The 14,960-nt window shown below is 33.0% G+C and overlaps 1 long non-coding RNA gene across 15 annotated transcripts; it reads right to left on the reverse strand.

Moving 5' to 3' along the window:
- Positions 1–712: 712 nt before the first annotated feature.
- Positions 713–9,173, reverse strand: LOC133834600 (uncharacterized). 15 transcript variants are annotated; one of them, XR_009893396.1, is made up of 7 exons: positions 8,785–9,171; positions 8,077–8,196; positions 7,265–7,329; positions 7,067–7,162; positions 4,010–6,111; positions 1,905–1,991; positions 713–950 (listed from the first exon to the last, which is right to left on the reverse strand). It is a non-coding gene; the product is annotated as an uncharacterized LOC133834600 (long non-coding RNA). The 15 variants fall into 15 exon arrangements; XR_009893398.1 differs by lacking the exon at positions 713–950 and having other exon boundaries at positions 1,687–4,036; positions 4,152–4,197; positions 4,870–6,111; positions 8,785–9,173; XR_009893392.1 differs by lacking the exon at positions 713–950 and having other exon boundaries at positions 1,687–4,970; positions 5,226–5,334; positions 6,054–6,111; positions 8,785–9,161.
- Between the last annotated feature and the right edge of the window lie 5,787 nt (positions 9,174–14,960).

Here is a 14,960-nt window from a genome sequence, read left to right on the forward strand (position 1 = left end):
TGGATCATTGATCTTAATCCAATGATTAATATTAAAGTAACCATCCATGAGTAGTAACTATTCAGAGTGCACTCATATTTATATATACTATAGAACTATAATTTATTCTATTATATATATATATTTTAAAAAGTGAGCCAATTTTTATTAAAATTATAGACAATATTTACAACTTTAAAACTAAGCAAACGTACTACCAAGTACATTAAATATATACTAACAAAATTAATGTCGAACATACATAATAGTACGTATTTATGCAGTTTTAATATAAAAAGAAAATCATCACGTATACACATAATAGTCATATAGTATTACTCTCACATATATATTTGGAAGCCAAATGTTTTCGGATTGATAGAACTAAACACATATTATATCTTTAATATTAGAATATAATTTAGTGTTTTACTACAAATTTTAATATTTTCAAATATATATAACATCTAGGGAGATTCTTCAATCCCTCGGTTCCTTTTCAGGACTTAGTCCTGTGTTTGATTTTGAGCCTTTAGATTTATTGTTTTAGAAAATGGATGGTGTGATTTAGTTGTTGAGTTTATTGGGTGTGAAAGTACTGTTATTGTAACACCCTGGATAGCCAGGACAGCTACATTGTGTACTTATAAATGTGTTGACTTGTTAATCAAGTCATTATTTTAAAAATGTGTCACTAAACATGTAAGAGCTAGGGTTAAAAGGTTTTGGTTTCAAAAGACCACTTTATATATTTTACTATTATAAACATGGGATCCCATAAGAAAACAGAGTTTAAATAAGTTTACAGACTCCCAAAAGTACATGAATATTCACTAGCCATATTAAGGCAAAACAGACAGTTTCTAAGTCTCGCGTCCCTGCCTAAACCTCAACCGTGGCAGCCGGGCATCTGGCTATGTACATTCTGCTCGCTGAGCTCTCCAATCAAGGCTGGTCTAACTTGCCATTGCCTTTACTTGCACCACGTAACACCCGTGAGCCAAGGCCCATCAAGAAAACATCTTATACAACTCAATCAATAATAACAGACAGTTAATTCATTAAGCATGTATTCCCATCAGATAATCCACAATAGATGTTTAGCTCATACATTTAGATTCAAGATACAATCAATCACATAATATTCAGGGTCGACGACTTAGGCCGCACCCTCTGTTTAACCCACTAACTCCGGTCCACTTAACCGAGCTCAGTGCATAATAAGCTGTCCTCACTACTACAAAAATGGGCTTTCCCGACAGTTTTTAACTGTCGCTATTGAGCAATGACGACAATTGACTGTCGTATTTGCCTATGCCGGCGTAGGGGTAGCTACGCCGACAGTTAATAGGTGTCGTCGTTGCTGGCTACGCCGACAGTTAATAGGTGTCGTCATTGCTGGCTACGCCGACAGTTAATACGTGTCGCTGTTGCTGGCAACGCCGACAGTTAATACGTGTCGCCATTGTTGGCAATGCCGACAGTTAATACGTGTCACCATTGCTGGCAACGCCGACAGTTAATAGGTGTCGTCGTTGCTAGCAACGCCGACAGTTAATAAGTGTCGCCATAACATTGAATTTATATATATATACTAATTTTTCGATATATATTTTTTAAAACTTTTAATTATATTTTTAACAAGTGAACTTTGATATAAATTTAAATAAAAATATTACTCACATAATTAATTATTACTACCATAACTTGTAAAAAAAATTATATTTATCATAATAAAAATTCATATACATACAACATTTATTCATACAATTGAAATGTAACTAATACATCAAATCCTCATGAAACTAAATAAGTCTCAATGAAAATTCATTATAATTCTCAATAACAATTCATTATTCTCGATGTAAATAATACATCAAATCCTCACTATACATAATTCTTACAAGCAAGAAAGAAAATAATACCTAACAACTTGAAGAAGAATTTCGTGTTGCCTTGGTTCTCTTATATAATTATCTTGGTTCTCTTAAATATCCAAGTAGAGTTTTAGCCTACAATACAGAATAAACACCATTAAAGTTAAACCAAAACTAAAATAAATAGAGAACTTGAGGTTGCAGAAGAAATAAAAAGAATGATTGTGGTTTTCAGTCACAAAAATAATTTATATAAAAATTTTATTTTTCTTATCAAACTGGATAACCTTATGGCTTAAATAGTTAGTCTTAATTCTTTAAACTAGGGAATGCATACCTGTCAAGCTCAATTTAAAAGTACTCAAGCTAGTTAGTTTATGAAATCACATAGACATTAATAAACCAAATTACCAATCATTCATAGCACAATAGCAAATATACAATAAACATCGAGAAATTAATATACATATATACACACATATAAAGACATGCACTGTGTATGTAATATGCATAAGATTCTAAGTCCATAGTACTTAGCAAGAAAAGAAAAGATAATATAGTTATAAATAAGAGCACCAAGAACATAAATATAATAGATCATTAATATGTAACACAAGCATACCAGGTGACATTTGTTAAAGTTATTAAAGTAACACAACGAGCATACCAGACAAAGTTGTTAAAGTAACACAACGAGTTGTGAATAAGCCTAATCCAAATTTATAAATCTAATTCACGTTTGAAAGTCTACGCAAAATAAAAAACCATAATTCCTTTTGGTCAAGCATATATATTTCTTTTAATAAATAGTCATATAATTATGAATTCTATGCAAGCACAGCATTTTTAACAAAGTGATAATCAATCCATTTTAGAAAATTTTCAATTGTTTAAAGAATACATTGTTCCAACTGAGGCCATCAAACATGGTAAAAACAATCACAGTTTGGAAGAAAAAAATAACTTAGATATTATTTAAGTAAGAAAATGATCAAACTATTAGACTACAATGAAACACAAAGCTATGCTTCAATTAAAATAAACACAAATTGAGAAAGTAGTTTTGGTGCAGAAAAGGAAATCATCGAGTAAATATATAAATATATATCCTATGTCTCAATTGATTGAACCCAAAACTCACCAATTGATTTTTTTAGAAAACTTTCAATTGTTTAAAGAATACATTGTTTCAGCTAAAGCCATCGAACATGGTAAAAACAATCACAGTTTGGAAGAAAACAAATAACTCAGATATTATTTAAATAAGTAAATGATCAAACTATTAGAATACAATGAAACACAAAGCTATGCTTCAATTAAAATAAACACAAATTGAGATAGTAGTTCTAGTGCAGAAAAGGAAATCATCGAGTAAATATATAAATATATATCCTATGTCTCAATTGATTGAACCCAAATCTCACCAATTGATTTTTTAGAAAATTTTCAATTGTTTAAAGAATACATTGTTTCAGCTAAGGCCATCGAACATGGTGAAAAAAATCACAATTTGGAAGAAAAAAAATAACTTAGATATTATTTAAGTAAGAAAATGATCAAACTATTAGACTACAATGAAACATAAAGCTATGCTTCAATTAAAATAAACACAAATTGATAATAGTTCTGGTGCAAAAATAGAAATAATAAATTATCAACCAATATGCTAATAACGTCAAACTTTTGTATAGCACTTTATACTATTGAACCTAAATGTGATCACAAAAACCAAAAGTGATACTCAATGTTATAAATCACCTCACCAAAGACATTAGACAAGGGACAAGAAGAAAACTAACATATACAAAACAAGAAATACAAAAAGTTATGCTATATGCGTATGCCAACACGCAATATGTACATTCATACAAGTATATGTTATAATCAAACCAATCAAACAAACACAATTCAATTATAGGATGATCATAGACAAATCTACATCAATTCAAACAACACACAAATTTTCTTTCTTATCTCCGCAGCACAAAAATTTCTAAGATCCTACTTCACTAAAACACAAAAGTTCTTAACCTTCCGTTATCACCGCAGCACACAGTAACAATCTCAGAACCTACTTCACTATGGATGAATATTTAAGATATTCAAACTCCTCTAACATTTGCATAGTATTAAAATAAAAGTTAGAGACATACCTCTTGCAAAAAAAGTTTCTTTGAAGTCTGTCTCAGCACATACACACATTTACAATGTTATAATATAATGAAAGTGAGTCAAATCCGAATTAAATAATTAAATAATAATGCAAAGAAGAGAAAAATCAAATGCTCATCTTACTCTTTCTTCTCAGCCTTGGGTTGAGTCAAATGCTTAACTTGTCCACCTAAAATACATAGAAACCTACATCATAACTTAGTTTATGCTATTTTCAAAATACAAAGATGGATTACACTTTTGACAAAAAACTAATATACATATATTTATACCTACAATCTTTATAATATTTATGTGCATGTAGAAGAGTCACAACCAACGATCTATATATTATATATGCTGTAGCTAGAGTGATGATAAATATTACTATTCCATATTTCAATCACATGTCCAACAAGTGCCCTACCATATTTCAAATCAAATTTTCTTCAACTCTTCTTTGCGCTGCTCAAGAAATGAATAAATAAGAAAGCTTTACCAAAGTGATTGCGACTTTGAAGGTTATCCTTCATTTTTCAATTACAATATAATAACACATATAACTAATTCTTATATATAATTAATTATGATATTATATATGAATACCAAACTACATATATGACAAGCTTGAAGGCTGATTTGTTCTCTATATTTTTTTTGCTCTTTTGTTTTTATTTATTTAGGGATAAGATAACAAAATGTACAGCTAGGGAAAAGGATAAAAGAAGATATCGACTATATATATATAGATTGTATCATCAGGCCACCTAATTTTTTTTTATACGTATATCTTTATTAGCCACTTTCAATTATAATTACAAAATAAAATTAAAAATGAGTTCATTGAAGAGTACACCATCACCTCAGTCCTCGTGACTTGCAGGCTACCTAACTGAGTGCATAGCCTCGTGACTTGCCACCACCATCTCCTCTTTCTATAAATAAATAATCAAGTTTTTTTTCCTGTTGATTCAGTTTTGGCCATTAATTTGTAATTGAGACTGTTCAAACTATGACAAAAACAAAGAATGGGTTTCAAATTTGGGATATATTCAAATTAATGGGCCAAAAATAGAATGCATGTTATTTTGGGTCTAAAGATAAAATTAACATGTAAATAATAAAGCTTTTATTTATTAATACTTGTAAGAAATCAGATTATTGCATTCACATGAAACCATGAAAACATGTTAAGAGTAAGTATAAGCTAGAACTGACCACACAAGCTAGCGCCAGTGAAATAAAAGTGAGAATATTCTTTGAATCTTCGGTATCTATATAACAGTGATTCTCCTGCTTATGCTTGACTATGTGAGTAATACCCACGCTATCAAAGAAATGTTATGTATTTATAGCTTTCATGATCCCAAAAAGTGTGCAACTATCAAAACTTATAAATGAGCAAAATCACTACAGAAAAAATCTATAATCATAATGAAGACTAAGTTAAACTGTAATGGGGAAGAAATACTTCAAAATAGTTTACTACATATGGCTTTTGTCAACCTGAAACTCATTGGGATGAGATGACAACTAAATGTACTATCAAGAGAATAACTAATACAACAAATAACAAATCCTACAGTAATACTTTTCATTTATTCAACAGTACAAGATAGCCAAATGATTCCCTAAACTCAAATTATCTTTGGTCATATGCTTTTTTCATGAGACACTATTAAATAACCTGGAAACATATCACAATATAATGAGACTCGTTGACCATTGTAGTAATATATCAAAGGCATATACTTCACTTTCAACAATATACATTTTGTTACTTGAATATATTGCAGCTGTGATACAACTGAACAAATATCAACTCATAATAGAAAGGAGAAAAAAACAGAGGTCCTCAAGAAACTGAGAGTATGCAATGGGCTTTATGCCATTAAATTTAGCTATGAAAGAGTGCTTTATGATATCAATAACCATTTCACAAACGTATACCAAGAGAGCATTATGTCATTATTAGTCAAACTCAAACACAATTAAAGCAGTAGCAAAATATACCAAAGATGGTATTTATTATTAGTCTATGCTCACCTCAATTCATTTTCCAATTCTTCAATCCACTGCTTCAATTCTTGCACTTTCTTCTTTTCTGATTATTAACAAACAAAACATGTATACCAGGTACTTAAATCTCATCCAGAATAAAAACAATAACATATACTTAGTTTTTACTAACATAATAAGAAAACAAACGAACAAATAATCATTACTTATAAATGGAACAAAATTACAAAAAAAAAATCATCAATAAAGTACCATAAGCAGTGAGCAATATGTAAATAGAGTATCATATGCAGTACGCACCTAAATCCAAAGCTTAAGTTTTAAAGAACAAGCTTAGAAGAATATACTAATTAGAGCACAACATTGTTTGATTTGGCTAAGATGCATCATTCCATAACGTACAAGCTAAAAACATAAACCAATTCATGAAGAAAACCCATTTTTAAGTAGTGATGCCCATAACAATATAATTAACAAAGATATGTAGACACATTTAAACAAAAAAATCCTAAAAAAATTGTTTCTTAAAAATTAATTGAACATATATTATTTAGTCTTCATGGATCCAGTAGCTACAACCCATTAGTTAGATATTTGTTAATAATTTGTAATAGTCTTTGAATTTGACATTAATTAGGAACAAAATATTAAACTTAGCCCAAATACCATTCTGTATTCTTTAATCATGGAATTGAAGCACATAAATCTTCCCAGACAAACAAGCAAAGCAATCTAGAGCAATCTGATTCTTCAGATAAGAAAAGCAATAAAAAAGAAGCACCCAAAAACATAAACACAAAGTAAGACTTTCCTTTATTTTAAACAAATTTTTCTTGTTCCACAAAAAGTATATCAAATTCAGACTAGACAAATGAGCAGTAAAGTAATCATGGTGAGTTATATACGTTCAAATACATTAATTCAAACACCTCGTATTCATATTTCATTCTATCAAATCAGATAATTTGCCTTTAATACAGTTGAGTAACCAACAAGACAATATTGATTTACTACCAATCAATAAAAGGTAAGTAAATTACCTTGGTTATCATTTTCTGAGATAAAGCAAGCTCCTTGGGATCGATCTCATACTCGGGGACTTCGCGTGCATTTTTAACATGCATGTAATGAGCCATCTAACACAGTAAAGTTCAAAATAAAAAATTTGCAACATGATTTTATTTTGTCAAAAGAATGATAATATAAGCCACTGACACTAGAGAAGACGCAAGACATACCGGAGGCTTTGCACCATGTTCCTCTAAAAGTTTGATCACATCTTCATTTTTGTAATGCACAGCATCTACAAGAGGTTGTTGAATATTCAATATAGACCCAATCAAGTTCTTAAAACTAGTATTTAATCTAATACAACAAAAAAGTGATTCATACAGAATGGGAAAAAAAAGTTTTCTTGGTATAAGAAGTTCGATTTAAAGTAAAGAAATTTATTTAAAAAAAATGATATCAAGGTAAACAAATTCATTATTATACTTCAATTTTACTGCTTTTTTTTTATGGAAAAATGTAAGTCAGTCCAAGTTGAATGAGCACAAATGCTTAAGGATATTACCTAGTCTAGTTGAAGCTTGCCACCTATACTCACCACTTATTATTGAGTGTAGTTATTTTCAATAATATTCTTTGTACACATGAGCTATATGTATAGACCAAATTAATATTATGCAATTGATAACACTGCATGTGAAAACTATCATTGACTAAATAAATAAAAGTAACAGAAGAACCCGACATTTTCATTACAAGAGTACTAGTAATAGTGGAGTACTAAGCATGTGCATTAAGGCATTAAGGGTTGTATTGATAAGACTATATATATGTGGGTGTTTAGCAAAATAGTTTTTTCTTTCTATTTTTATAAAAGCTACTAACTGAAGGAATGAAACAAATGTGGCATGGAAGAGGAGTCAAAGTTCTCATACCATAGACCTATCTATGCTCTTTTCTCTGTACAAATAGACTCCAAAAGACACAACAACAACAGCACCAACAACAACTTATTTTATTAAATTTAATTTATTACTCTTACCAACACAATACCTCAGAGGAGATATACTAGTTGTGATAGATTTTCTTGAGAAGGCTGGGAAATTTAAGGAAGCAGCAACACTTATTCTTGCTTATGTTCTTTCCAACTCACTCTGGTCAGCTGGCAAAATAAGCAGGAAAACATAAATATAGGCACAAAACAGAACAAAAGACACAAAACAGAGATTAACCATAAAAATAGGCACAAAACAGGACTCAAAATAAACAAACAACATACACTGCTTTTATTTTTAGTTGATGTTTCTAATGAGGCTCTTAAACGTTTTAGACTTAAATTTATAGATTATCAGGATGCCACTTCTCTTGATCACAGAACTATGATAAGTCATCATCAGTGCAGTGACCAAACCAAAAACTCATAAAGAACAAAACTAAAACAAAAAATGGAACTAGCATCCTTGCTTCCAAGGCCAAAATTATTAACAAACCTAACTTGGTCTAGAACCCAAATCAATTCAGTTGTCAAAACACTACACCAATCAATTGGGAGCAACAAAGTAAGCCTTGAATCCACGACACCAACCATGGGAAAAATCCTAGAGACCTCACGAGCCTAAAAACTAGACCTTCGTCTACAAACTCTAGGACCTTTTTTTAGAATCACAGCCAATAGCTTAGAAATGAATATATATATATATATATAAATTAAGTTAACAATATTAAAAATAAAACAAACAAATATATATACCTGCCACCTACGATGATCGGAGAGGTGGGGACGCCGCCTACGATGGAGCTGCCCGAGAGGATGGAGCTGCCGAGAGGATGATCGAAGGTCTCCGTTGCTCGAGAGGATGATCGGTCTAAGAGAAGAGAGAGGGAGATTTACAGAGGTTTGGGGTTCAGTCATTTGCGGTTTGGGGTTTGAGGTCTGAGAGAAGAGAGAGGGAGACTTACAGAGGTTAGAGGTTTGGGGTTTGGGGTTTGAGGTTTGGGGTCTGAGAGGGGAGAGAGGGGTATGGGATCTAAGAGGAGAGAGAGGGGTACGGGGTCATTTGGGGTATGGGTCTGAGACAGAGGAAAAATATAAGAGGGAAAACCAAAAAAATTGGGGTTTTTCTTTATGTTTTCGCGCGAAGGCCTCTCTCTCTCTCTTAAAGTAAAACGCTTTAAATTCAATTTATTCTCTATTTCTAAATTTTAATGTAACTAATACTAATTTTATAAATAATTTTATAAATACTTTAAAGAATAATAGTTAAATTAAATTAAAGAATTGCTACTCTTAATATCATAATTAATTTAAAATTTGATATAAAAATTATTATAAATACAAAAGTTAATAATATGAAAAATTTAGAAACAAAAAAAATCTAGTTTTTAATAAATACATATTTACATAATTTATTTTATTTTTAAAATTTTATTTTTCATTAATTATATTTTTAAATTTTTTGTTTGAATTTTGGCGACATTTTATAACTGTCGGCATTGGTCTCGAATTAATTGTCGGCGTTGGGGTCAATAGCGACACGTTTTAACTGTCGATATTGGTCTCGAATCAACTGTCGGCGTTGGTGTCAATAGCGACACATTTTAACTGTCGGCATTGCTCTCGAATTAATTGTCAGCGTTGGGGTCAATAGTGACAGTCAAAAGCAACAGTGACAGTTATTAGCTGTCGTCGTTGGTCTTTATGCCTACAGTTTTTAACTGTCGGCGTAGAGTCCCGCTAAGCAATTACGACAGTCAACAGAGTTGACTGTCGTGGTTGGGTGTCGGGAAAGCCCAGTTTTGTAGTCGTGCCTCGACTACCAGTGGCCGAGTCGCGCCCTGTGCGCTAGTGAAACTCTTGGCACCCTTAGGCCGTTGGTTCACTAAATGGATTGCATGGCATAATGCCATCTTTTCAAGCGTTTACAATAGGGAGCCCTTAGTCCCATCACATATATTCAACCAGGTGCAGTTTTCTTACCTTTAGTCTGTACGGTTATTGACTATGAGCCACGCCCCTCAAGCACAATCAGTCCCCGAGCCTAAGCCTTTATCACCTAGTCACAACCAAAGTATAAGGTTCCATTAATACTCGAATATAGGTTTCTGGTTATAAAACTAACTCCCGGGAATCCAAATTCCACTAAGCACGGTGGTGAAACCAATCCCGAGCACACTAGACCACTTTCCCGAGCCTAAAACCCCCAAAAACTCATGTGAGCAGCCAAGGGCTGCGGCCCTTGAAGCTTAGCCGCAGCCCTAGCCTCAAAACAGAACCAAGCCCATGCTGAACAACACACGCGCCGCGACCCTTGCCTTGGGCGCCGCGGCGCCCTCCCATGGCCGAGCCTCCTTGGCCTTTTTTCATCCTAGGGCCGCAGCGCTCTAGAACAGAGCCACGGCCCTTCCCTTCCCTTCGTGCCCAGAAAACCCATCATTTTAAAACCCAAAACTTCAACCAAAACCACCCCTAAGCTTCCTACTTCAACACCCAACATATCCCCAACTCATGCTACACAATCTCAACATAAATTCAGCTCAATAAACCATAGAAGATTCACCTCCAATCCTTGAGACTCTAAGAACACAAGCACCCTGTTATAACCATTCAAAACTCAAACTCAGATCATCAATTCATAAAACAAAGCTTACCTTCTTGATTGAACTCTTCCCTTAGCCAAAACCCAGCTGATTCCAAGGATTTCCCCAGCTTAATTCCACCCTAAACATCAATTGAGTAATACCCTCAATAATCCAGCTGAAGCTTAAGGTTGAATTTCAAGAAAACAAATGGATTAAACCCTTACCTTAGTCTTGATTCAGTCCTGGTTAATTCACTGAGCTAAGCCTCAAGATTACTCTTGAATCCCTCTAAACTTCCAGAAATTCTTCAGCTCAAATCCCCAATTCCCTTGAGTGCTTCTAGTTAGTTCCCTTTGTTTTTTCTTAAGAGTGAGAGTGAGAGTAACCAGCTGAGTAGAATTTAGGTCGGTTTATTCTTTTTTTCCTAAAGGCTTCCTAACCTTTGTCTTACTTGTTAAGCTAATCCCAAAGCTCGGGGTGCCGGAACCGTCCCCGAGGCCAAAATGGTAAAATCCCCCAATATCCCCGCCTAGACATCCTAACCTCAAATATATCTCCATATATTTATTTTCATGACCCGATAGTCCAAATCGCTACCCGATACCTAAAATACTCCTGACTTATCCAAAGTCATATCTTAAGTCCCGTTGTGACTTTTCCCACTATCTGACCCTAGGATCGTCTTGAGTCGTGCTCTGCGAACCTACCCACATAATAATGTGGTTCTCACATATATCACATATTTATTTCATATTATCACATAATTTCATCAACTATCATATAATCAATATTAATCACTTATTCACACATTTAAGTCAATAATACTCACTCTAATCCCAATTATGCCATCCCAACACACTAATCAAGGCCCTTAAGCCTTATTAGCGAATTTGGGTCGTTACAGTTATGCCCTTAGGGATCCCTTAGTAACCGGTCACCTTTTCTTTGTATTTGATCGGTGATTTTGCCCGTTTATCCATTCTTCTCCTTTCAAAAGCAAAAGTCTCTCCGAAACCAAATCATGAGTTTGGAAGGAAAATTCCCTCTCATTTAGTCCATTATTCTCCTTGACGAATTCGGGCTAGGTTTTTTTGTTTGGAGTAGTGAGGATTTGGATTGAGCTTGGTAAAATTTGCTACTAATTTGGAGGTGTTTGATTCTACATGCACTGTTGTTTGCCTTGAGTTTGAAGGACCGAGTGCCCACTTTTCTGATGTAAAGCATAAATCCATGCATCTTTGTGTCGAGTTCTTCGGGTAAGTTCTTATAGCACATTTACGTGATAAGTTTTGGGCATTAGCTAATTAGGCAAAAATTATGTTTGGCTTCTTTGAATTCTGGGTAATGGTGCACTCGATTATTCAGTGGCCGAGCATATATAATGGTGACCACCTTATGTTTGAATTTTAGTTTGAGAGAAATTATAATAGCAATCATATGATTGTGAAATATAACAATGCGTGATCAAATTTATATTATCAAAGTTGTTAATGCAATTGTTTCATCCAATTCTAAATTCTATTTTTATTTGTATCAGTTTTAAAAGTGCTTGCATATTGTTTGATAAAATGTCTCAGTGAAGAATTTATTGGAAAAGTTATGAATTTCTGATTGCTATATGGTCAATTAAAGATGCAGTTGGCACTCGTCAAATAGGCATATGAATTTAAGTAGAGGGTCTGGAAAAGAATTAAAAAAATTTACGGAAATAGACAAGGTAAGAGAATCAGTGTACTGCATAAGAGACTCGTAGAATACTCAAGTAATTTCTGACTTTGGGTGTGCTTCAATTGATAGTTTGTTAATTTCAGCATTGTTATGTTTAACAAGATTATGTTCACAGTTGTCACTAGATGGAAGAGATATAGTCATGGTGTACTATGAATGTGTCATCATTGGAAGGTAATTGATGATAAACTGAAATAGGTAACTCTGTGAAAATGAGTACAAAAAATAAAATAAAACACCATTGTGGAAAACTAAGGGCCATGCATCAGGTCCTAATCACAAGAAAATTAGTTATTGACACTTTATTTGAAAATATTGGATGTCACTTGAGATTAGCTCTAGTGGTGTGTGTGAGATTAAGGGGCAGAGTTGAGGTCTCTATAAATATATGTTATTGAAAAAATGAGAATAAAAAGTTGTTAACCTGTTTTTTGTGACCAACCAAAATGTTAGAAGTAACATATAATTGGATTAATTGGTTTTGGCAACATCACTCACTGGTAGTTTCAGCAGTGATTGAATCATTGATAGTTTACTTTGTCACTTCTTCGATAGCTTTTAGACAAATGTAATTAGTTGACCGAAGTATTATTTTTTTCATGTTAAACAATTGATTTTGGAGGAAAATATAATCAACTAAAATGTGTTTACACCTTACTTGTTGTGTTCAAGTTTTTGAGAAATTGGAGTAGATTATATTTATTTGTCAGGTTGTTGTTGTACTGAAATCTCTTTTTTCTAATGCACTACCACTCCATTAACATCTTTGTTTAGAAGTATTTAAAATATAAACAAATCTAAATGTTAAAGCATGACAAGTATTCTTGTAGCATGGAGTATATTAATTATAATACAAGGTAGAATTTATTCTAATCAAATAGTTTGATTTTTTATGTGTGGTGCATATCTAGTTAAACTATGTGATAACTTGAAAGGACTCGGGAGTTCCCAAGTGTTGTTTCATTTTAATTACAGAGATGGCTAGGTTGTTTACGTAAGTGCATAGGAATGTTTACTTAGCGTTAGTTTTTTTTTTTTTTTTTGATAAGAAGAAAATTATATTCCACTAAAAAATCAACTTACAAAACCGCCTGTACCATAAACGAATATACAGTTACAGCTTTACAAAAGTTGAATAAAATCAACCATACTCTTCTCAACAGCCTTTAGTTTAGAGCTCCTAATATCAAGTAATTTGGCTTTAATACCCATAAGAATCAAAGAATTCAATTTCTAAACAGTATAAGAATAAGACTCAAAGATACACCAATTTCTATTAGACCAGATGTAGTACACTGTAGCAGCAAGAACAACAGCACTAATCCTTTCATGAAGCCCCCTAGGTCCCCCATCCATCCACTTCATCCACTCTGAGTATTTAGGAGGCCACATCAGATGACCCAGCCAAGACCGAACCTGATACAACACCTGCTGAGAGAATGGACAACTAAAAAACAGATGATCATGTGACTCCATATCCAACTCACAAACAGGACATAAGCAAGACTCAATTTGAATATGGCATTTAATCAAGTTGTCTCGAGTAAGAAGGTGACCTAAAACCGCTTGCCAAAGAATAAATCTGTGCTTAGGAATAGATAGCTTGCACCAAACCACCTTATCATAATGAACCTTCTCTTTGTGAACCAGATGCATATAAAGACTAGAAAGATTCAACTTGCCTTTGGAAACTGAAACCTTTAATGAATCATGAGAGAAATGATCTCTCAGCTTAATAAGCTTCCTCCAGTACCGACTAACATCAGATTGTAGATTATAAGACCAGAAACTATGCCCTTTGAGATAGATATTAGCTACCCATTTGACCCATAAAGAGTCTTGTTTAGATGAAACAACCCAAATATATTTGGCCATCAATAAAATATTTGTAATGCCCCAAATTTCCTAATAAGGTTTAGGACCTTGATTAGGAGGCCGGGAGGGCCATAATTGTTTTATTATAGTATTTAATAATCATATGCATGTTTATTTGAACTATATTATTATATAATGGTAAATGCATGCATGTGGGAGTATTTATAGTTATGAGGGCATTTTGGTAATTTGGCCTGTTGAGGGCATATTTGTAAATTGGGTGCATATTGTAATTTGTGAATGAGATTTTATTATTATGGGGATATATTCGAGCTATTCGGCATGAGACGATCCTAGATTATGAGTTAGCGGTTTTGTCATAACGGGGTCAATTTTGGGGTAATAGAAATGTTTATTTGATGATAAATTTGGAATATTTGAGATCAGGATGGAATTCTGGAAGTTTTGACTATAATGTCCCCGGGGGTGTTTTCGGGACCCCGAGCCTTAGGTTTTATTTGAGGTTACTTAAGCTTGAAGTAGCTTGTCATATAAGAACATACGTTAGAAAATCTCTCTCTTCCTTCCCGATAGCTTATTTTACCATTCGAAGCCTTTTTGAAGGAATCTCGAGTTCTAGGAGTCAGAATCAAGCGAGGGTCGAGGCATAGCGATCCTAGGAAAGATTAGAAGCTTCTTAACCGAAGGATTTAACGGAAAACAACCCAATCAAAGGTAATCTAAGTTTTAAGTTCTAAGTTTTTAAAGTTTTTAAGCTTGAATTGGATTTTGTGTTTTGATATG

Source organism: Humulus lupulus, chromosome 5 (assembly GCF_963169125.1).
Source record: "Humulus lupulus chromosome 5, drHumLupu1.1, whole genome shotgun sequence".
NCBI lineage: Eukaryota > Viridiplantae > Streptophyta > Magnoliopsida > Rosales > Cannabaceae > Humulus > Humulus lupulus.